Below are 25242 nucleotides of genomic sequence, written 5' to 3'. Positions count from 1 at the left end.
TTTCTCAAAGGTAAGCAGTGATGGGTCACAAATGACGGCCTCAGCAGTGACACTCACAATGTCAGAGTAAAGATATTAGTGAGCAACTGAGGTGAGTGTGATCCTGTCTTTGTTGAACTTGCACAGGCATCATTCCAGCAGAGCTCAGCAAACGTCAGAAATAATCTCCCAACAAAGGCTGCAGAACGATCAACCTACCTGGGATAAGAGCAGGTAACTCTGGACAGACCAGGGCTTAAATTCAACACCTCCCATCTGAATGGTTAGCTACTTACTATACAAATCTACCAAACAGAAAGGAAACTGCATCAGAGAGTGGTTTGATGTATTTGACAATGTGTGGGTGTCTGCATGCTACAACATGTAATTGGTATAATACTGACAGAATGACTCAATTTCACAGCAACATAAATGAAGATTGAAGAAACTGACAACCAACAGTGGCTCCTTGGTCTGCATATAACACCTACTACATACTCACTTTACAAACAAAAGTTGTAATAAAATGATTTTTCTAAAACAGGTCGTTCAATACTTGGAAAAGCGAAATACTGCAGACCTTAACATTTGGTACTAAACCATTAATATTGGAAATAATCAACAGGCCAGGCAGCAACTGGGAACAGGAAGACAGTTATTTTTCATGTTTGTAACCTTTCATCAAAACCTAGTTTTTTCTCACAATTTAAAATTGCAATGTCATGTGTGTACAAATGTAGACAGTCTGTGGGACTCCTGGCTGGTTTCACACATTCCATCCTCTGCAAACTGGAAATCATCTAAATATAGCAAAATTTGCAGCAGACCCTATCACTCCAATTAAGCAACATCCTGATATTAAAATCCTCATTCTTGTATTCAAATCCTTCCCAGACCTTAGCCTTTCCTAAGTCTGCAACCTCTTTCAACTCCACAACCTACCAAGTTATATAAACGCCTCTAATTCTGGCATTTTGCAAATATATAGACTGTTCCACCATTGATGGCCTTGCCTGATAAGGGCAGCAGATAGAGATGAGAAGAAATTACTTCACTGAAAAGGGTCGTGAATCTGTGGAATTCACCATCCCAGAATGTAGTTGATGCCAGGACATTGAGTAATTCAGTAATTTAGGAAACTAAATCCCACAACCACAGTTTCAGAATTTGATTTCAGTTTAAAAGTAAAACCAGGAAATTAGAATACCCCCACCAGTAGAAGTGATCATGAAGCAATTCAATTATTGTTAAACAAAAACACAGAGTGGTGGAGAAACTCAGCAGGTTTAGCAGCATCTGTGGAGAGGGAAAAAAAGAGTTGCCGTTGGAGTCTAGTATGACTCTTCTCCAGAAACAATTGCTGATGATGGCTTAGTGGTATTATCTCTAGACGAGTAATCTAGAAACTTGGGTAATCTTCTGGGGATCCAGGTTTGAATCCCACCAATTCAATATAATTCCAGAATTAAAAATCAAATAACAACTGTAAAACAACTATCGATGATGGCCTAGTCAGACTTTTATTAAAACCCAACTGGATTGGTAATGATGTTTTAAGGAAGGAAACCTGTCAATTAAGTGGCATAGTATGAATAAAACAAATCAATATGGTTTTACAAATGGGAAATTCTGCTTGATAGAGTCATAGCCATAGAGATGTACAGCACGGAAACAGACCCTTCGGTCCAACCTGTCCATGACGACCAGATATCCCAACCCAATCTAGTCCCACCCTGCCAGCACCCGGCCCATATCCCTCCAAACCCTTCCTATTCATATACCCATCCAGATGCCTTATAAACGCTGCTATTGTACCAGCCTCCACCACTTCCTCTGGCAGCTCATTCCATACACATACCACCCTCTGCGTGAAAAAGTTGCCCCATAGGTCACTTTTATGCCTTTCCACACTCACCCTAAACCTATGCCCTCTAGTTCTGGACTCCCCTACCCCAGGGAAAAGACTTTGTCCATTTATCCTATTCATACCCCTCTTAATTTTATAAACCTCTATAAGGTCACCCCTCAGCTCTGACGCTCCAGGGAAAACAGCCCCAGCCTGTTCAGCCTCTCCCTGGAGCTCAGATCCTCCAACCCTGGCAACATCTTTGTAAATCTTTTCTGAACCCTTTCAAGTTTCACAACATATTTCCGATAGGAAGGAGACCAGAATTGCACACAATATTCCAAGTGGCCTAACCAATATCCTGTACAGCCGCAACATGACCTCCCAACTCCTGTGCTCCATACTCTGACCAATAAAACAAAGCGTACCAGACACCGCCTTCACTATCCTATCTGCGACTCCACTTTCAAGGAACTATGAACCTGCAGTCCAAGGTTTCTTTGTTCAGCAACACTCCCCAGGACCTTACCATTAAGTTTATAAGTTTTGCTAAGGCTTGCTTTCCCAAAATGCAGCACCTCACATTTATCGGAATTAAACTCCATCTGCCACTCCTCAGCCCATTGGCCCATCTGATCCAGATCCTGTTGTAACGTGAGGTAACCTTCTTCGCTGTCCACTACACCTCCAATTTTGGTGTCATCTGCAAACTTACTAACTGTACCTCTTACACTCACATCCAAATCATTTATGTAAATGACAAAAAGTAGTGGACCCAGCACCGAACCTTGTGGCACTCCACTGGTCACATGCCTCCAGTCTGAAAAACAACCCTCCACCACCACCACCACCCTCTGTCTTTTACCTTTGAGCCAGTCCTGTATCCAAATGGCTAGTTCTCCCTGTATTCTGTGAGATCTAACCTTTCTAACCATTCTCCCATGGGGAACCTTGTCGAACGCCTAACTTAAGTTCATATAGATCATATCGACTGCTCTGCCCTCATCAATCCTCTATATTACTTCTTCAAAAAACTCAATCAAGTTTGTGAGACATGATTTCCTAAGCACAAAGGCACTAATAAGACATTTTCAAGTCGATAGGCACTGAATAACATACAGGGGTCAGCGCTGGGGCCTCAGTTTAAAATTTATACTAACATCTTAGACGAAGAGACCAAGACTCATGTAGCTTGTTTTCTTAACCACCGATCAGATATGTGAACTTTGGAGCATATGGGAATTGACTGCTGAGCTTTTTGGTTGAGAGGTAGGGACACTACCACTGTCCACAAGGGTTCCTCATCCAGGTTTGCTTATGATACAAAGTTAGGTACAAAAGTAAACTGTGGGGTTGAATAAAAAGGCTGTAGAAATATTGATGTGTTAAATGAGTGCATAAAAATGGGAGATGGAGTATAATGTAAGGAAGTGTGAAGTTGTTCAGACAGTAAGGCAGAATACTTTTCAGACAGTAATAAACCTGAAATGTAGATATTCAAAGAGACTTAGGTGTGCACATGCAAGGTATATGGAGAGTTAGAAGGCAGATACACAGCAAGCAACAAGGAAAGTAAATGGCAGGTTAACCTTTATTGCAAGGGGGAATTAGAGTATAAAGAAGTCTCATTATAATTGTACAGGTCTTCTTAGTGACCACGTCTGGAGAACTATGTGCAGTTCTGGTTTCCACATTGAGGACAAGACATAGCTACATTGGAGGCAGCATTGCAAACATTCATCACATTAGTCCCTGGGATGATAGACATTGAGCAAATTGAATTTATATTCTCTGGAGTTTAGAAGAATGAGAAATGATCTCATTGAAACATACTTGACTCTGAAGGGGTTTGATTGGGTAAATGCGAGAGATTGCTTAGAGAGGTTAAAATATCGGGGGAAGAGTCTCAGGGTAACGGGCTGGTCAGTTCAGAAAATGTTGAAAAGATGTTTCTTCACACAACCAATTCTGAACCTTTAGAATTCTCTGCCCCGTAGGCTTGTGGAGACTCAATCAATGAATACATATAAGATGGCTAAAAAGACATTTAGTCTTTCAGGGAACAAAGGGAGGTGAGGAGTGTGGAGGAAACAGCAATTGAGAACTACAATTAGTCATGATTGTAATGAACTGCAGAGCAGACTTTGTAGACTGAACACTGGTTCTTTTCCTCTTTCTTGTATTCATCCTTATCGCCACTGTTCTGTATGTTACTCCACTCCCTAAACCAATGCGGTTAAAACTCTCAGCAACGCACTACAGTTCCTGGCACTACAAGGGCAACTAGAAATGAGCAAGAAATGACAATTTTGCCAGAGATGCCCACATTGCAAAAACGAAAAATAAGGACATAATTGTAACTGATGAAAATATCAACATTTGCAAAGACCTCCAAGTTTGGTTGTAAGACTGGTAAAATAAAAACCAGGAGTTTAAACAATTATCCAAGGAAAAACTTATTCAATGTACTTTACACATAAGATTACACTTGGAATCGACTATAACTGATAGGAAACAAACCTCAAATAGAATAAAAACAAAAAAAAAATTGATAAAAGTACAGCTGTTCCTTCAAGGCTTAAAGTTGGAAAGTAATTCAACGATATCATCTTAAAATTATACTTCTTGAAAGTGTAGCAGTAAACAACTGGTTTTGAAAGTATTTTATTCCTCAATACTTCATTTTAATTTATGAAGGAACATTACCACTATAAGTCTCAACATGTTGGAAAGGGCAGAGAAGGAAACCATAGAGCTTTGCAATCAAGTGTCTGCTGCAAGATCTTCTCACTTGTTTGGAGAAAATAACCACAGCACGTGCTCAGTAACCAGTATGAACAGGTTATCAATAAACCATTCAAAAAATGTGATGCAGGTTCTGACTAAGATTTGGCAATTTAAGACATGGGAGAGCATATTGGTTTTAGTACATAAATTCCTTAGATCAGTTACCTTTTTGAAAACAATCTTTGTTTCACAAGATGTTTCAAAAGTTTCTGGCTGAAGAACCTAAAATTTGAGAATAACACAGCATAGGAGGCCATTCAGCCCATGGTTTGTGCTGGCTATTTGATGAAACAATCTCATTAGTCCTGCTCCCATGCCCTTTTTTGAAAAGCTTTGCAAAAGACATTTATCCAATTCCCTAATGAAAATGATTCATGATTGCATCCATCACCCTATCAAAATAAGTGAAGACAACTAACACCTTGCAGGACAAGGTGAAATTTATAAAGTACACTTGTGTTTTCTTCTTGTTCTTTCATGGAATATAGGTGCAGGGCCAGCATTTGTTACCCATCCTGAAACACCCTTCATCTGAATGCCTTCCTCGAGCCACTTCAGAAGCTATTGCTGTAGATGTGGAACACCTGAGCGGATACAGGTGACAGACTTTCTTCTTTAAAGGAATCAATTGATGAGAATATCACAGTCACCACAGCTGAGAGTCGCTTCAATTCCAGATGTTTTTTTCTTTGATGATTTGCTGAAATTTGAACTCAAGTGTCCAGAACAACAGTTTGTGCTCCTGGTGACATGACCACTACTCCAGCATCTGAATGTCTGCTAGCTACACTGCAAGGAGATGTAGCAGCACTGCCATCATTACTGCTTGGTCTATGACTTCACAGGTCCCCTAGGAAAGATAGGCAATAAGTCGACAGTTCCACTTCTAAACCAGCAGATTGAAATATTATAATGAATGTATGGATGACCTGAAACAGTTGATCATTCCTGGTCAGGACAAAAGTAAAATTTCCCATGGCTGACATGGGAAATTTGGGACAGTATTAGATCCGAGGAGGCATTTAACATGGCTAAAAATAAACAACAGACCTGAGGATTGCAAGCAGTTTAAAATTCTGTAAAGGAGGACAAAGGGATTGATTTAAAAAGGGAAAATAGGGTACAAGGCTAAGCTTGAAGGGAACATAAAAACCGACCATAAACGTTTCTATCAGTATATGAAGGTAAAAAGATTGAAGACAAATGTAGGTCCCTGGAATTTATAATGGGTGACCAACTAAATGTATACTTTGGTTCTGTGTTCACAAAGGAAGACAAAGATGACATACCAGAAATGCTGGTGAACGTAGGGTTTAATGAGAGGAAAGAACTGAAGAAAATCAGTATGAGTAGAGAGATGGTGTTGGGGAAACTGATGGAGGTGAAGGCTGACACATCTTCAGGCCCATAAACCAATATCCCAGAATACTTAAGAAAGTGGCCAAGCAACAGTGGTTGTATTGGTAGTCATCTACAAATTGGAGATCAGCTAACGTAACTCCTCTGTTTAAAAAGGGAGGCAAAGAGAAAACCAGGAATTATTGACCAGTCAGCCTGATGGCAGTAGTGGGGAAAATGCTAGAATCCATTATAAAAGATTTAATAGCTGACCACTTGGAAACCAGTGGTAGGGCCCGACAGAAACATTCTGGATTTATGAAAGGGAAATCTTGCTTAACAATCTATTGGAATTTTTCAAGGATGTGACTTGAGTTGATGAGAGGGAACCAGTGGATGGGGTTTATTTGGACTTCCTGAAGGTTTTCGTTAAAGTCCCACATAAGAGAGCAATATATAAAATGCAAGCCTACGGGATTAGGGTAGTGAATTGAGATTGGTCGTTAGCAGACAAGTAGTAAAGAGAAGGAATTATCAGGTCTTTTTCCAAAGGGCAGGCAGTGACTAGTGGGGTGCTGCAGAGTTCAGTTGCTTGAACCCCAGCTATTCACAATACAGTACAACCTTAATCATCCGAACGAGACAGGTGGGAAGTATTTTGTTTGGATAACTGATAATCAGATAATCGATTTGATTGTAAACAAGCCGTAATTTGAGTGCCAGTTATCCGAACATGCCTCAGTTATCCAGCAATACATGCCATAATGCCACTTAACTAATGACTGAGTGCTGAATTGCCTAATGCCATTTTTCGGATAATCCAAAATTCAGATAATCGATGTTTGGATAATCGAGGTTGTACTGTATATGATAATTACTTGTTCGGGATCTGAATGCAATATTTCTAAGTTTTCAGTTAACACAAAGTTGGATGGGAGGGTGAGCTGTGAGGAGGGTGCAGAGATGCATCAGTGTGATTTGGACAGGCTGAGTCAGTGGGTAAATGCATGGCAAATGAATATACAGTGGGTAAATGTGAGGTTCTCCACTTTGGGAGCAAAAACAAGAAGGCAGAATGGCTGTAAACTGAGAGAGGGAAAGGTACCCTCATATGTCAGTCACTGAAGGTAAGTGCACAGGTGCAGTAGGCAGTGAAGAAGGTAAATGATATGTTGGCCTTCATAGCAAAAGGATTAGAGTACAAGAGCAGGGATGTCTTGCTGCAATTATACACAGCATTGGCGAAACCACACCTGTGCAGTTTTGGTTTCCTTATCTGAGGAAGGATGTTCTTGCTATAGAGGGATTGCAGCGAAGAATTCCCAAAGTGATTCCTGGGATGGCAGGACTGATGAATGATGTGAGTTGAATCAGTTAGGATTATATTCGCTGGAATTCAGAAGAATGAGAGGGGATCTCATAGAAACCTCGAAAATGTCATCTGGGTAAACAGGGTAAATGCAAGGGGTCACAGTTTAAGGATACAGGGTAGATTATATAGGAATGAGATGAGAAATTTCTTCACTCAGAGAGCAGTAAGCCTGTGGAATTCTCTACAACAGAAAGCGGTCAAGGAAAAAACAATGCATGAATTCAAGGAGTCAGATATAGCACTTGGAACTGAATAGTTGATTGGGTATGGGGGAAAAGTCAGAATAGGCTATTGAGTTAGATGATCAGCCATGATCAAAATGAATAGCAGAGCAGGCTTGAAGGGCCAAATGGCTTACTATTATCTTCTATGTTTCGATGACCTGGTCTTGTAGCCATAGAATTGATACAGAAAATCAGTTTATTTTCTGGTTAATGGAAATCTCCAGAATGGGTGATTCAGTGATGGTAACACCACCCAATGTTAAAGGGAGGTGGTTTGAGGAAACAATGTTCTGGCCAATCCAAGAATCATTAGAATTTCAGCAGCGGGAGGCAAGAGAGCACAAGCCAAAGGCCTCCTGGGAAGGTAAATTTGAATATAAAATACTTACCTCATGCATCAGCAGCGTGAAGGCTGAACAGGGGTGGAAGGGCACACAGGGACTGCTGGGTAAGTGAACTAATATATTCGGGCAGTGGCTAAACGCAAAATGCTACGTGTTGTATCTCCCATCCATCCTCCGCCTCAAATTAAAAAAAAGTCTAGAAGGCTCGTACGGTAAACTTGTATTTTTTTAAAACTCTTTTGGCAATTTAGAGCAGGGGGATGGAAGCTAGGGCAGCTGCATGCTCCCCTTTCAGGATGTGAGAGGTAAGGGTCACCACTAGTGTCCCTGCTGACTTCACCCCCAAGAAGTGCACTCAACTCCAGGTCCTCACAGACCATGTTAGGGAACTGGAGCTGGAGCTGGATGAACATCAGTTCATTTGGGAGGCTGAGGGGGTGATAGAGAGGGGTTATATGGAGGTAGTCACACCTAAATTACAGGATAAAGGCGTGGGTGAACTTCAGGAGAGGGAAAGGGAATAGGCAGACAGTTAAGGTATTCCCTGTGGTAAAAAAGAAGGACTGTTGATGCTGGAAACCAGAGTCTAGATAACAGTGGTGCTGGAAAAGCACAGCAGGTCAGGCAGCATCTGAGGAGCAGGAAAATTGACGTTTCGGGCAAAAGCCCTTCATCAGGAATAGAATCCTGGAATAGATAAGGTATTCCCTGTGGCCGTTCCCCTCAAAAATAAGCACACCGCTTTGGATACTAATGGGGAGGAACGACCTACAGGGAAAGCCACAGCGGCCAGATCTCTTTCACTGAGCCTGGCTCTGTGGCTCAGAAGGGAAGTGGGAACAATAGGAGAGTGATAGTGATAGGAGATTCAATGATGAGAGGAACAGGTGGGAGATTCTGTGGTCACAAACGAGACTCTTGAATGGTACGTTGCCTCCTGGGTGCCAGAGTAAGGAATGTCTCAGATCAAATCTACAGGATTCTTAAAAGAGGATGGTGAGCAGCCAGAACTTGTGATACATATTGGTACCAATGACATAGCTAGGAAAAGGGTTGAGGACCTAAAAAGATGAATGCAGAGAGTTAGGTTGGAAGCTAAAAGGCAGGATAAGCAGAGTAGTAGTCTCAGGATTGCTACTGTCGCCACAGGCTAGTAAGGCTAGGAACAGAGATTGGCTGAACACGTGGCTGCAGAGCTGGTGTAGGAGGGAGGGCACCTTCTGGGGAAGGTGGAACCTATACAAGGAGGACGGGTAGCATCTGAACTGGAGGGGCACCAACATCCTGGATGGGAGGTTTGCGAGAGCTGTTCAGGAGGGTTTAAATTAGTTTGGCAAAGGGATGGCAATTGGAGCTACGGATCAGAGGATGGGGTAACTGGTGAACAGGTAGATACCAACATACAAAGCGTCTGTGAGGAAGGATAGACAGTTGAAAGAGCAAAGTTGCAGTCAGTGTGATGGGCTGAAGTGTGTAAATTTAGAACATAGAACATTACAGCACTGTACAGGCCCTTCGGCCCTCGATGTTGTGCCACCCCGTGAAACTAACCTGAAAGAGAAAGTGAGGACTGCAGATGCTGGAGATCAGAGCCGAAAATGTGTAGCTGGAAAAGCGCAGCAGGTCAGGCAGCGTCCAAGGAGCAGGAGAATCGATGTTTCAGGCATAAGCCCTTCTTCAGGAATGAGGAAAGTGTGTCCAGCAGGCTAAGATAAAAGGTAGGGAGGAGGGACTTGGGGGAGGGGCGTTGGAAATGCGATAGGTGGAAGGAAGTCAAGGTGAGGGTGATAGGCCGGAGTGGGGTGGGGGCGGAGAGGTCAGTAAGAAGATTGCAGGTTAGGAAGGCGGTGCTGAGTTCGAGGGATTTGACTAAGACAAGGTGGGGGGAGGGGAAATGAGGAAACTGGAGAAATCTAAGTTCATCCCTTGTGGTTGGAGGGTTCCTAGGCGGAAGATGAGGCGCTCTTCCTCCAACCGTCGTGTTGCTATGGTCTGGCGATGGAGGAGTCCAAGGACCTGCATGTCCTTGGTGGAGTGGGAGGGTGAGTTGAAGTGTTGAGCCATGGGGTGGTTGGTCCGGGTGTCCCAGAGGTGTTCTCTGAAACGTTCCGCAAGTAGGCGGCCAGTCTCCCCAATAAGGGGGGAGGTGTGGGCGCAAGTTTTGCATTTCTTGCCGTTGCACCAAACGTACCCCACCACCAGGGACCACCTCCAAACAGACCCCACCACCAGGGATATATTTCCCTTCCCTCCCCTATCAGCGTTCCGGAAAGACCACTCCCTCCGTGACTCCCTCGTCAGGTCCACACCCCCCACCAACCCAACCTCCACTCCAGGCATCTTCCCCTGCAACCGCAAGAAATGCAAAACTTGCACCCACACCTCCCCCCTTACTTCCCTCCAAGGCCCCAAGGGATACTTTCATATTCGCCACAAATTCACCTGCACCTCCACATACATCATCTATTGCATCCGCTGCACCCGATGTGGCCTCCTCTATATTGGGGAGACAGGCCGCCTACTTGCAGAACGTTTCAGAGAACACCTCTGGGACACCCGGACCAACCAACCCATAGCTCAACACTCAACTCCCCCTCCCACTCCACCAAGGACATGCAGGTCCTTGGACTCCTCCATCGCCAGACCATAGCAACATGACGGTTGGAGGAAGAGCACCTCATCTTCTGCCTAGGAACCCCCCAACCACAAGGGATGAACTCAGATTTCTCCAGTTTCCTCATTTCCCCTCCCCGCACCTTGTCTCAGTCAAATCCCTCGAACTCAGCACCGCCTTCCTAACCTGCAAACTTCTTCCTGACCTCTCTGCCCCCACCCCACTCCGGCCTATCACCCTCAGCTTGACCTCCTTCCACTTATCGCATTTCCAACGCCCCTCCCCCAAGTCCCTCCTCCCTACCTTTTATCTTAGCCTGCTGGACACACTTTCCTCATTCCTGAAGAAGGGCTTATGCCCAAAACGTCGATTCTCCTGTTCCTTGGATGCTGCCTGACCTGTTGCGCTTTTCCAGCAACACACTTTCAGCTCAAACTAACCTGAAGTCCATCTAACCTACACTATTCTATCCAATGACCATTTAAATGCCTGTAAAGTTGGTGAGTCTACAACTGTTGTAGGCAGTGCGTTCCATGCCCCTACTACTCGCTGAGTAAAGAAACTATCTCTGACATCTGTCCGATAGCTTCAAATTGAGGGGTGATAGACATATGCCCTCATGTTAACTATCACCATCCTAGGAAAAAGGCTCTCATTGTTCACCCGATCCTCTGATTATCTTCTATTTTAATGCAAGAAGAGTCAAGAATAAGGTTGACGAACTTACAGCATGGATCAGTACTTGGAATTGGAATGTTGTAGCTGTTACAGAGACTTGGATATCACAGGGGCAGGAATGATTGTTGGATGTTCCGGGGTTTAGATGCTTCAAAAGGAAGAGGGAGGGAGGTAAAACATTTGGAGGAGTGGCACATAACAGCTGCAGAAATGGAGGTCGTTGAGGAGGGCTTGTCTACAGAGTTAATATGGGTGGAAGTCACAACAGGAAAAGAGCAGTCACTTTATTGCAAGTTTTCTACAGATGCCCCAATAGCAACAGAGACACGGAGGAGCAGGTAGGGAAGCAGACTTTGGAAAGGTGCAGAAGTAACAGAGTTGTTGTCAAGGGTGACTTCAACTTCCCAAATATTGATTGGAACCTCCTTAGTACAAATAGTTGGATGGAACAAACTTTGTCAGGTGTGTCCAGGAAGGATTCCTGATTCAATATGTAGACAAGCTGACGAGAGGGAAGGCTATATTGGATTTGGTGCTTGGCAACGAACCAGATCAGGTGTTAGATCTCTTGGTGGGAGGACATTTCGATGATAGCGATCACAACTCCCTAACTTTTACTATAATCGTGCAGAGGGATAGGAACAGATGGTATCGGAAAGTATTTAATTGGGAGTGGGGGAATTACAACGCTATTAGGCAGGAACTGTGGAGCATAAATTGGGAACAGATTTTCTTAGGGAAATGCACATCAGAAATGTGGAAGTTGTTTAAGGAGCACTTGCTGCTAGTGCTGGATAGTTTTGTCCCACTGAGGCAAGGAAGGGATGATAGGGTGATGGAACCTTGGATGACGGGAAGTGGAAAATCTAGTCAAGAGGAAGAAGGGAGCTTACATAAAGTTGAGGAAGCAAGGATCAGACAGTGCTCTAGAGGGTTACAAAGTAGCAAGGAAGGAACTGAAGAATGGACTAAGGTGAGCTAAAAGGGGGCATGAAAAAGCCTTGGCGGGCAGGATTAAGGAAAATGCCTTGGCATTTTCCATCTAAGTGATGATCAAGAGAACGGCCAAAGTGAGGGTAGGGCCGATCAGGGATAATGGAGGAACTTGTGCCAGGATTTGAAGGAGGTAGGGGAGGTCCTTAATGAATACTTTGCTTCAGTATTCACTTGTGAGAGGGATCTTGTTGTTTGTGAGAACAGTGTGAAACAGGCTGATATACCTGAACAGGTTAATGTTAAGAAGGAGGATGTGCTAGAAATTTGGAAAAACTGTAAGAATAGATAAGTCTCCTGGGCCAGACAGGATATACCCAAGGTTGCTACGAAAAGTGAGGGAAAAGATTGCTGCGCCTTTGACAATGATGTTTGCATCCTCACTGTACACTGGATTAGACACAGAATTTATAGCAAAAGTTTACTGAAATTATGTATTGAAAAAGACCTGTATTATCTTTTTCAATATATAATCTCAATTACAGCACTCTGTAAACTTTTGCGATAAATTCTGTGTCTTACGATCTTACACTCCACAAACCACCTGATGAAAGAGCAGCGTTCAGAAAGCCAGTGCTTCCAAATAAACCTGTTAGACTATAACCTGGCGTTGTGTGGTTTCTAACTTTGTACACCCAGTCCAACACCGACATTTCCAAATCAAGAGTAGAGAGCACTGGTAAGAATTAGCAAGTTTTGAGAAGATTTGTAGCTCAGGTTGAGGTTTTAGATGTAGGTTTGCTTGCTGAGCTGGAAGGTTTCTTTCCAGACGTTTTGTCACGATACTAGGTAACATCTTCAGTGGGCCCCCGGGCAAAGCACTGTTGATAATTCCTGCTTTCTATTTATATGTTTGGGTTTCTTTGGATTGGTGACGTCATTTTCTCTGGTGATGTCTATTTCTCAGGGGGTGGTAGATGGCGTCTATCTCAATGTGTTGGTTTGATAGAGTTCCGGTTGGAATGCCATGCTTCTAGGAATTCTTGTGCATGTCTCTGTTTGACTTGTCCGAGAATAGATGTGTTGTCCCAGTCAAAGTGGTGTCCTTCCTTACCTAAGGATACTAGTGAGAGAGGGTCATGTCTTTTTGTCACTAATTGGTGTTCATATATCCAGGTGGCTAGCTTTCTGCCTGTTTGTCCAATGTAGTGTTTGTTACAGTCCTTGCACAGTATTTTGTAAATAACATTAGTTTTGCTTGTTGTCTGTACAGGGTCTTTCAAATGCATCAGCTGCTGTTTTAATTTGTTGAAGAGTTTGTGGGCTACCAAGGGGTCTGGGTAGTCTGGCAGTCATTTCTGAGATGTCTTTGATGAAGGGGAGAGTGGGCGAGGGTTTCTGGATGCGCTTTGTCTGCTTGTTTGTGTTTGTTGCTCAGAAAATCGGCAGACTGTGTTCATTGGATACCCGTTCCTTTTGAATACACTGTATAGGTGATTTTCCTCTGCTCTGCGTAGTTCCTCTGCACTGTAATGTGTGGTGGCTCGTTGAAATAACGTTCTGACGCAGCTTCATTTGTGGATGTTGGGATGATTGCTTCTGTAGTTCAATATTTGGTCCGTATGTTTTGTTTTCCTGTAGGTGCTGGTTTGAAGTTCCCCATTGGCTGTTCGCTCTACTGTGACATCTAGGAATGGCAGTTTGTTGTTGTTTTCCTCCTCTTTAGTGAACTTTATGCCAGTAAGGGTATTATTGATGGTCTTGAAGGTTTCCTCTAATTTGTTTCATTTGATGCTGACAAAGGTGTCTTCCATGTAGCGGGCCCAAAGTTTGGGTTGGATGGTTGGCAGTGCTATTTATTAGAGTCTCTGCATTACTGCCTCTGCTAAGAACCCTGATACAGGAAATCCCATGGGTGTTCTGTTTGTTTGTCTGCAGGTTTTGTTGTTGAAGTTGAAATGTGTGGTAAGGCATAGGTCCACTAGCTTGATGATACTGTCCTCGCTGATGAAGTTAGTGGTGTATGGTGTACATGTCTTTGGGTCTTCTAATAGTGTAGTCAGTGTTTCCTTGAAAAACGTGTTGATGGAAAAACACAGCAGGTCAGGCAGCATCCAAGGAGCAGGAGAATCGACGTTTCAGGCATAAACCCTTCTTCAGGAATGAGGAACGTGTGCCAAGCAGGCTAAGATAAAAGGTAGGGAGGAGGGACTTGGGGGAGGGGCGTTGGGAATGCGATAGGTGGAAGGAGGTCAAGGTGAGGGTGATAGGCCAGAGAGGGGGAGGGAGCGGAGAGGTCGGGAAAAATATTGCAGGTCAAGAAGGCGGTGCTGAGTCCGAGGGTTGGGACTGAGATAAGGTGGGGGGAGGGGAAATGAGGAAGCTGGAGAAATCTGCATTCATCCCTTGTGGTTGGAGGGTTCCTAGGCGGAAGATGAGGCGCTCTTCCTCCAGGCGTCGTGTTGCCATGGTCTGGTGATGGAAGCGGCCAAGGACCTGCATGTCCTTGGTGGAGTGTGGGGGGGGGGGGGGGGGGGAAGAGTGGGTTAATGTGTTCAGACACGGGGTGGTTGGGTTGGTTGGTGCGGATGTCCCAGAGGTGTTCTCTGAAATGTGCCGCAAGTAGGCGGCCTGTCTCCACAATGTAGAGGAGGCCACATCGGGTGCAGCGGATGCAGTAAATGATGCATGTGGAGGTGCAGGTGAAGTTATGACGGATATGGAAGGATCCCTTGGGGCCTTGGAGCGAAGTGAGGGGGGAGGTGTGGGCGCAAGTTTTGCATTTCTTGCAGTTGCAGGGAATGGAGGTTGGGTTGGTGGGGGGTGTCGACCTGACGAGGGAGTCGTGGAGGGAAGGGAAATATATCCTTGGTGGTGGGGTCTGTTTGGAGGTGGCGGAAATGACGAAGGATGATGTGATGTATCTGGAGGATGGTGGGGTGGTAGGTGAGGACCAGTGGGGTCCTGTCCTGGTGGCGATCGGAGGGGCGGGGTTCAAGGGCGGAGGAAGTGGAGGAGATGCGGTGGAGAGCATCGTCAACCACGTTGAGAGGAAATCGCGGTCTTTGAAGAAGGAGGCCATCTGGGTTGTTCAGTATTGGAAATGGTCCTCCTGGGGGCAGATGCGGCGGAGGCGAAGGAATTGGGAATATGGGATGGCGTTTTTACAGGGGGCAGGGTGGGAGGAGGTGTAATCTAGGTAGCTGTGGGATTACAGGTTAGTGCAGAGAAGAAATGGGCCGAAGTGCACCAGATTGTGTTGCCGGTAGCATACAGACAGGAAGTGTTGCGAGTAGTACATGAACTACCTGTAGGAGGTCACCTAGGGGTACGAAAGACTCAGGCTAAGATTCAAAAACATTTTTATCGGCATGGAATGCACAAGGATTTGGTTAACTTTTGCTGTATACGTCATACATGCCAGATGGTAGGTAAGACACAGATGACTATAAAACCAACACCTTTGGTGCCAATTCCCGCATTTTAAGAACCTTTCACGCGCATTATAATTGATTATGTAGGCCTCCTCCTGAGAATTAAAAGTGGGAACCAGTACTTGTTAACCATAATGGATGTGCCTACCAGATTTTGGGAGGCAATTCCATTCCAGAGTATCAAGGTAAAAAAGGTTGTAGAGAAATTAGTAGCTTTCTTCTCACGGTATGGGCTACCCAGAGAGATTCAGTCAGACCAAGGGTCAAATTTTACTGCTAGGCTGTTTAAGGAGATTATAGGTAGCTTAGGTATATAGCACTTTAAATCCACTGCATATCATCCTGAAACCCAGGGAGCTTTATAAAAGACCACGTTAAGAGCATACTGTCAGGATTACCCGAATGATTGAGATAAAAGGTATCCCATTCATATTGTTTACCATTGGAGATGCCCCAAATGAATCTACTCAGCTCGCTCCCTTCAAGTTAATGTTCAGTCATGAAGTGAGAGACCCTTTGAAATTAATTAAAGAAAACTTGATAGGACCAAAGTCGGAGATCTCACACTGAAGATTAGGTATCGGAGGTGAGGGAGAGACTAAATCGAGGGTAGGTGAATTAGCAAAACAGCACCTAAAAAGGGCACAGTGTAGAATGAAGCAGGTGGCAGATAAAAACTCTGAGACTCAGATGTTTTCCCAAGGGTATGACATGTTAAGTACTATTACCAGTGATAGGAGATTCCTTCAAAGCCAGGTTTAGTGGCCCCTATCAAATTGAGAAAAAGTTGAGTCAGTTGGACTATCTAGTAAAGATGCCAGATAGAAAAAAAACATATCGGGTATGTCATGTGAACATGTTGAAACTGTATTATACTAGAGAGAAAATACAGGAGAAACAGGTGTTAGTTACTGCCCCACAGAGTGAGGAATCAAATCCAAATGATATGGATTTTGATGTGCCTCAAAATAGATTAAAAAATGAAGTAGTCCTTCAGGAGTGGGATAGGTTAGTAAGCTATCTGTCTCAGGACCACGGAACACAGTTGAAAGATTTGTTGCTGCAGTAGAAGGACATATGTAAGAATCAGATGAGGAGGACTCATTCTATTGTATGTGAAGTAGACGTAGGGTATACTGCTCCAATAAAACAACACCCCTATTGGCTTAATCCTTTCAAAGCCAGACATGTCTAGATGGAGGTGGAGGCTATGCTCGATGAGGATATCATCGAACCAAGTCAGAGCGAATGGAGTTTGCCAATCGTCTTGAACTCAATGATTCTGACTGGATTATCGGAAGGTCAAGGGTGTTACAAAATCGGACTCACATCCAGTTCCTCAATTGGAGAACTGCATCAAGAAAGTCAGTTATATCACCAAGTTGGACTCAATGCATGGTTACTTGGTAGGTACCTTCATCAGAAATTTGTGTTTGGAACCCCAAATGGGCTATGTCAGTTTAAAGTGATGCCCTTTGGAATGCACCCGCCACATTTCAGAGATTCATGAACAGAGTTGTTGCTGGGTTAATGAACTGTGCAGTCTAGATGGATGATGTAGTGATCTTTAGTAAGTCCTGGAAAGATCACATGGTACAGTTAGCAGAGCTCTTTGAATGACTGTGAGAAGCAAGACTGGTGATAAGTTTAAATAAAACAGAATTTGTGAAAGCAGAAGTGAAGTTCTTGGGAGATAACACTGGTCATGGAAGGTTGACCCCTTGGAATGCAAAGACAAAGGCCATCGAGGAATTTCCACGACTAACCTCGAAGAAAGAAATACTTTGATTCTTTGGATTCTGTCAGAAATTTGTTCCAAACTTCAACAGTGTATTAGCACTATCAACAGATTTGAAGAACACCACAAAGTTTCGGTGGACAGAACAATGCTAGGAGACATTCGACCATTTGAAAGCCATATTAACCACCAAACCAGATTTAGCTACACCAAACTTTTCAAAACCTTTTAGAGTCGCCATTGATACTAGTGACATAGGAGTTGGAGCTGTACTCTTACAGAAAGATTCAGATGGGATTGAACTGCCAGTTGGTTACTTTCGAAGAAGATCAAATCCACCAGACGAAATACTCCACAATTCAAAAGGAACTATTGAGCCTTACAACATTTTAATGTGTATACCATGAATAATGTATCAGAGACAGTAATGTACACGGATCACAATCCGCATACATTCCGAGAACACTTTAAAGACAAGAATATTCCATTGGAGTCTTACATTACAGACTTTTAATTTATAAACCCTACATGCTGCAGAGCAGAAAAATACAATCGCAGATGCGTAATCGCGGATTTAACTGATAAAGGTTAGATGAGATTTGTCTTTATTTAATGTTATATGTATATATACATACATACACACACACACAGGTATACGGGAAGAAGTTAAGGTGAACTTATATTAAACGTTATCTGTATGTTAGTGATGTTTTTAAAAAAAGAAAAAAGTGAAGCCATCTTTTCATTATGATAGTTCGTTTTTCTTAAGGGGGGAGGTGTTAAAAAGATGTGGGTGTACTGTAACTTTAAAAGAGTTAATAGCTCGCAGTGAAAGCAGTAAGTGTTCTCAATAAGAAACGATGTAACATGTGCTCCGGCTGCTGGAATAGCTGGTTGCCTGGAAACAACAACAGATTTGAATTAGGCCAATCAGTTTAAATTATACCCTGGAAAATATCAAACTCCAATCCAGGTCAAATTTATTATATTGACAATCTTAAAAGCCAATGACACAATCCGATACATTGGGGTATAAGATCAAGGAAAACTGAACAGTTGAGAGTAGAACTGCCAAGCCACCAGCATGTAAAAAGATTGCCCAAAAATTAGCTTTCTTAAAAGGTACCTTTATCGATCAGTAACCTGTGAAGCAGAATCCCCAAGAAGAAGACGACCGCAGATCAGAGGAAACGAAAGCTGCCTGGTTTTGAGATAAGAAGTTTGTTTTGTAAATCGCAATTGGGAGTTTTATCGGACAAGTATCATAAAAGGGAAGGTAAAAGATAGGTTAGAGGAAGGAATTGTAAATAGTTGTTAGGTGGTTATTCTGTTATACTTGAAGAAATAACGTTGTTAATCTTTACATTAAATAGTTCTTGGCCTATCAAATTTTCACAGATTACTGCACCGGGATAAATCTTTCTTTTAAATTAAGCAGGAGAGTTTACCCAGTGTCGTAACTCTGGGACTACAGATCACATAAATTGGGGACCACTGCATATTTAGAATCTTTAGCATTCTGACAATTTTGGGAATAAGGAGCTTGGTCTTCAGTGTGCTACCTAATGACGTGTGAGAAAAGAAATCTACTGTCCTATGTGATTCTACAGTCCATGGCAATGTGGCTGACTCTGAAGTGCCTTCTGAAATAGCCTGCTAACCCACTCTGTTCAAGGGCAACAAATGCTGACTGTGCCAGTGATCATGAAAGGATCAAGAAAAATACAGAGTTTGGATGACCTAAACCCTGCATGGCTTCATCTGTACAGGAGATCTAAAGCAATTACCATCATGATCTAAGTATTAAAGTGGATTCCTCATCGCGTATGGACCCTGCTGTTGATCTTTAATTAAATTCATCTGAGAGGCTGCAGTGCATAGAGCAACCATTTCCAAACATTCAACAGTAACATTACTTAAGAAGGAAACTAAATGAAATAATGATGCTCAGCTAAAGTTATGACTTGCAGATTTTCTTACAAATAAACATATATAGATGACAACATCGCTGCTTACAAAGAAAGCTCAACATATTCATCAATAAGACCATCACATATTTAAATATTTTTGGAAAAGCCACACATCTGGAGGGGATAATGCTACAAACTACAAGAGGAAATACACAGACTAAAATGTACAGTATGGGAAATTTAATTTGTCTACAAATAGACCAGTAATCAAATTCACCAAGCAGTAATGGTGCACAGTACTCACAATGTCAACTCATTCAGGATGATCTTTTCCAGGGTAGCAGCTCAACCACTATATCAGGACATCTGGCTAATCCCCTTAGAGCAAATTCTTGTCTGTACACGTAAAATATCTTTAGTCAGGAATGTATCTTTTATCTGAACAATATGCCTCATGTTAAGCTGGCCATTTTCTTACAGTGCTCCAAACTGCCAAACAGAAAGTAGTCTAACCAAATTTAAAAATTATAGCTAATTCTTGATGTAGGGTAAATTGATGTAGGTTAAACTACCAGGAATGAGTTCAACAAATTTGTGAATTTTAAATAAGTGAAGTATTTCGAGGTAGGGGACAGGGAGGGGAAGTGGAGTTCAGGCCATAATCAACCCTCAAGTCAATCATTATTTTACTAAGTATCAGTACATGGCCAAGGGGCCAAATGGGAGAAAGTGAGGACTGCAGATACTGGAGATCAGAGTCGAGAGTGGGGTGGTGGAAAAGCACAGCAGGTCAGGTGGCATCCGAGAAGCAGGAGAGACATAATTTCAGCGAGAGTCCTTCATCAGGAATTGCCTGAAATGTCGATTCTCTTGCTCCTCAGATGCTCCCTGACCTGCTGTGCTTTTCCAGCACCACACTCTCAACAAGTGGCCAAATGGCCTACTCCTGCTCCTAATTCTACATGTTGCCTATGTATAAACTGCTCATTATTTAGTAATGCTGCAATATAGAGCAACATAGAAGGTAGGAGGAGGAGTAGGCCATTCGACCCCTCACCCAGACATCCTTGTTCCTGTACGTAAACCCTCTTGCGACAAAAGCCACACATTTGTCTTCTCTGCTGGTGCATAAGGACATCCAGGTCTCCCCTCTCCCAATTTACAGCCATTGAAATAATAATCTGGTAGCAAAATGAGGAAGGCAAAATGGATAAACTTACATTTATCCACCTTACACTTCATCTGCCATGGATTTACCCACTCACTCAGTACTGTTCCCAGTGAGGCAAGAATGATCAAGAGTTGTGCTTTTTTGAGTTGTCGACAGGATGTTTAGGAACCCACAATCACCTGTCTGTCACAAACATCCTCACATCAGGAAAACCCACAGTTACGAAACAAAGATATCAACTGTGGTGATTAAGAATTGACATAGCTTTTCTCTGGTGTCGCCAGTGTTGAGAAACTGAAATCTGAGCACATAGTTCAAAATTGAAGTTTAAATATTTCAGTTAAAATCTCAAATTAATGAAAAACAAAATCTGACATAATTCATTTTTTAAAAAAGTCATTAAATGTGCTGCAAATCTTCAATTGACACATACATATAACATAACAGCGCAGTACAGGCCCTTCGGCCCTCAATGTTGCGCTGACCTGTCATACCAATCTGAACCTCCCTCCCCCACTCCAACCTCTCACCCTCAACGCGCAGCCCTCCAATCCCTCTGCTCCAATCCCAACCTCACCATCAAGCCAGTGGATAAAGGGGGTGTAGTGGTAGTCTGGCGCACTGGCCTCTACACCGTTGAAGCCAAACGTCAACTCGAGGACACCTCTTCTGACTGCCCCCTCGACCATGACCACACCCCCCATCACCAAACCATCATCTCCCAGACCATACAGAACCTCATCACCTCAGGCGATCTCCCACCCACAGCTTCCAACCTCATAGTCCGGGAACCCCACACTGCCCGGTTCTACCTCCTTCCCAAGATCCACAAGCCTGACCACCCTGGCCGACCCATTATCTCAGCATGCTCTTGCCCCACTGAACTCATCTCTACCTACCTCGACACTGTCCTATCCCCCCAGTCCAGGAACTCCCCACATACATTCCAGACACCACCCACGCCCTCCACGTCCTCCAAGACTTCCGTTTCCCTGGCTCCCAACGCCTCATCTTCACCATGGATATCCAATCCCTCTACACCTCCATCCGCTGTGACCAGGGCCTCCAAGCCCTCCGTTTTTTTCCTCTCCACACATCCCCAACAGTACCTTTCAACTGACACTCTCATTCGTTTGGCCGAACTAGTGCTCACCCTTAACAATTTCTCCTTTGAATCCTCCCACTTCCTCCAGACCAAAGGGGTAGCGCCATGGGCACACGTATGGCCCCAAGATATGCCTGTCTCTTGGTTGGCTATGTAGAGCAGTTGATCTTCTGTAATTACATCGGCACCACTCCCCACCTCTTCCTCCGCTACATTGATGACTGCATTGGCGCCACCTCATGCTCCCACGAGGAGGTTGAGCAATTCATCAACTCCACCAACACATTCCACCCTGACCTTAAATTTACCTGGACCATCTCTGACACCTCCCTCCCCTTCCTGGACCTCTCCATCTCCATTAATGACAACCGACTTAACACTGACATTTTTTACAAACCCACCGACTCCCACAGCTACCTGGATTACACCTCTTACCACCCTACCTCTTGCAAAAATGCCATCCCGTATTCCCAATTCCTCCGCCTCCACTGGATCTGCTCCCAGGAGGACCCGTTCCACCACAGAACACACCAGATGGCCTCCTTCTTTAGAGACCGCAATTTCCCTTCCCACGTGGTTAAAGATGCCTTCCAACGCATCTCGTCCACATCCCGCACCTCCGCCCTCAGATCCCACCCCTCCAACCGTAACAAGGACAGAATGCCCCTGGTGCTCACGTTCCACCTTAGCAACCTTCGCATAAACCAAATCATCTGCTGACATTTCCACCACCTCCAAAAAGACCCCACCACCAGGGATATATTTCCCTCCCCACCCCTTTCCGCCTTCCGCAAAGACTGTTCCCTCCGTGACTACCTGGTCAGGTCCACGCCCCCCCTACAACCCACCCTCTCATCCTGGCACTTTCCCCTGCCACCACAGGAACTGTAAAATCTGCGCCCACACCTCCTCCCTCACCTCTATCCAAGGCCCTAAAGGAGCCTTCCACATCCAAAGTTTAACTTGCACATCCACTAATATCATTTATTGTATCCGTTGCTCCCGATGCGGTCTCCTCTACATTGGGGAGGCTGGGCGCCTTCTAGCAAAGCACTTTAGGGAACATCTCCAGGATACCCGCACCAATCAACCACACCGCCCCGTGGTCCAACATTTCAACTCCCCCTCCCACTCTGCCGAGGACATGGAGGTCCTGGGCCTCCTTCACCACCGCTCCCTCACCACCAGATGCCTGGAGGAAGAACACCTCATCTTCCGCCTCGGAACGCTTCAACCCCAGGGCATCAATGTGGACTTCAACAGTTTCCTCATTTCCCCTTCCCCCACCTCACCATAGTTTCAAACTTCCAGCTCAGCACTGTCCCCATGACTTGTCCGGACTTGTCCTACCTGCCTATCTCCTTTTCCACCTATCCACTCCACCTTCTCCTCCCTGACCTATCACCTTCATCCCCTCCCCCACTCACCCATTGTACTCTATGCTACTTTCTCCCCACCCCCACCCTCCTCTAGTTTATCTCTCCACGCTTCAGGCTCACAGCCTTTATTCCTGAAGGGCTTTTGCCAGAAACGTCGATTTCGAAGCTCCTTGGATGCTGCCTAAACTGCTGTGCTCTTCCAGCACCACTAATCCAGAATCTGGTTTCCAGCATCTGCAGTCATTGTTCATACTAATCTGAAGCCCATCTAACCTACACTATTCCATGTACATCCATATGCTTGTCCAATGACGACTTAAATGTACTTCAAGTTGGCGAATCTACTACCGTTGCAGGCAAAGCATTCCATACCCTTACTACTCTGAGTAAAGATACTACCTCTGACATCTGTTCTATATAACAAGAGCTGCTCAGACAAACACAAATACTTTTATTCCCTGCTGTTCTACATGGTGTTGAGGTCAAATTCAGAAACGTGATGTGAGGACATTGGCAATCTATTTGACTCGAGAGAAGTAGACTCAGCCTCCTTTAGAAAGCTCTGCTGTATAACCCTTACCCTATCTGAACACAATGCCCACAATGTGTTGCTATTCTTTATCCTTCAAAATTTTTATTTGTCAAATAGTTAGTAACTGCAATATTAATGATTTCACTGTCAAATATTCCAATTATAGTTCATAGCAAGTATTAAGTGGCTAGAATTTCATTGTGATCTCAGAGTTACCGATCTACATTTAAACGATTAAATTAAAATTAAGTGATATCTTTTATACAGGAAGCTCTCAAATATTTTTTTAAAAGTATGTCCTATTCCACAGTCCTTATTCTTCTTCCCAGATGCTATCTCATCTTTCATCACCCACAGTGAAGACTGTATTTCAGTGGCTTATTCACAGTTTCATCAAATATCATAAGGATTAACCATTTGAGAAGTACAAATGCAACTTGGGCTCATCAATCCTAATTTGGCCAATCACACTTTAGCATCTACTCAGCAGTTCTACGCAGGACCACTGCTTATATTCAAAGGCAGAATTATTCTGTACGGAAGGATATCTCCACAGTACAGCATATAAGTGGTCTTACAACTGCCTTCTGTTGGAATGAAGGATAGTGAATAACTGAGTTTACATGATGGCTGAATGCTAAGATAACATGCAGCTTTAGCATCAATTCCATACATTTTGGAATTTAGAACCGGGTAAGTTTAACTGTATTAATCAAATATTTCAGCTATGAGAAACTCAAATATTTTGGTCTGACTAACGAATGTGACAGAGCAAGAACTCTCAGCCCCACAAAAAGGAACAAGCATTAGCCTTGAAGTCACTGGCACAATTGCACTGAATGAAAATGCATTATGTGATAACAAGATAAAAACATTTCAATTCACAGTTTCAGTCCCAAGTTTCAAAGTATCCACAACATACAGTAGAATTATAGGTTAAACCTCTATGATCTATTATGATTTTCTTACACAATGCAAGACGTAATGGAGTACTCAGAAAAGTACCAAATCACTAATGAGATCTTTGGTAATTTTTCACTGGTTTTACTTCAACGTTAAACCCTTTATTCTATTATAAAAGCAGATCCTGAGGTTGAATTAACATATGGGATTTGAAAGATGCATTGGCCATCACAGCAAATTTATATGAACATTTGGAATAGACAATGCCAATTTTCAGTGTAGCTTGGAATACTGCTCCATCAAGCTTTCAGTAACTGAGAGAAGTTTTTAAAATGAGTTAAAATGCTGAGATCAACCAACAGATGTGGAATAAAGTCACACTCTTGCACAGGATCTCACAACTGTCAGAACAGACCTTCACTACTATACACTATGTGCAAAACCCTAAATTGTAAACAAGGGAACAGTGCATCCCATTAGGCATTATTCAGTCCCCCTGGCCATCCCTACCACGCACACAGTAGCTTCGCCCCCAACCTCAGTACATCTGCCCTGCCCACAATCTGACCATTACAGGTTGAGACTGCTGCTGTATTTAGATGGCACAATCTCCCATGACAAAGTGTAGGCTCGTAGTCTCACACAATTAAACGAAGGTCCCGCCTCATTACAGCGACCCAATTCAGTCTTATGCCTCTTCCATGACTCTGGGACTACGATGTTGTGGCCATCACGGAAACGTGGATAGATGAGGGACAGGAATGGCTGTTGGAGGTTCCTGGTTACAGATGTTTCAGTAAGATTAGGGAGGGTGGTAAAAAAGGAGGGGGGGTGGCATTGCTAATTAGAAATGGTATAACGGCTGCAGAAAGGAAGTTTGAGGGGGATCTGCCTCTGGAGGTAGTATGGGCTGAAGTCAGAAATAGGAAAGGTGCAGTCACCTTGTTGGGTGTTT

General features: G+C 43.7%; 1 protein-coding gene across 8 annotated transcripts in view; it reads right to left on the bottom strand.

The window, feature by feature from the left end:
• The window catches only part of pitpnm2 (phosphatidylinositol transfer protein, membrane-associated 2), a 474817-nt gene that overhangs the window by 283027 nt on the left and 166548 nt on the right, over positions 1-25242 (bottom strand). Inside the window, exon 1 of one of the 8 annotated variants that reach the window (XM_072587645.1) lies at positions 19502-19519. The exons of 6 other annotated variants lie outside the window; for them this stretch is intronic. The gene's annotated coding sequence lies outside the window, so the exon portion shown is untranslated. Of the gene's footprint in view, positions 1-198; positions 217-19501; positions 19520-25242 lie in introns of those variants that run through there. One more of the 8 variants, XM_072587644.1, reaches the window with a different exon arrangement.

Source organism: Chiloscyllium punctatum, chromosome 17, assembly GCF_047496795.1.
Source record: "Chiloscyllium punctatum isolate Juve2018m chromosome 17, sChiPun1.3, whole genome shotgun sequence".
In the NCBI taxonomy this organism is placed as follows: Eukaryota; Metazoa; Chordata; class Chondrichthyes; order Orectolobiformes; family Hemiscylliidae; genus Chiloscyllium; species Chiloscyllium punctatum.
Note: the sequence above shows the minus strand (reverse complement) of the source record. Positions and strands in the feature narration are given on the sequence as shown.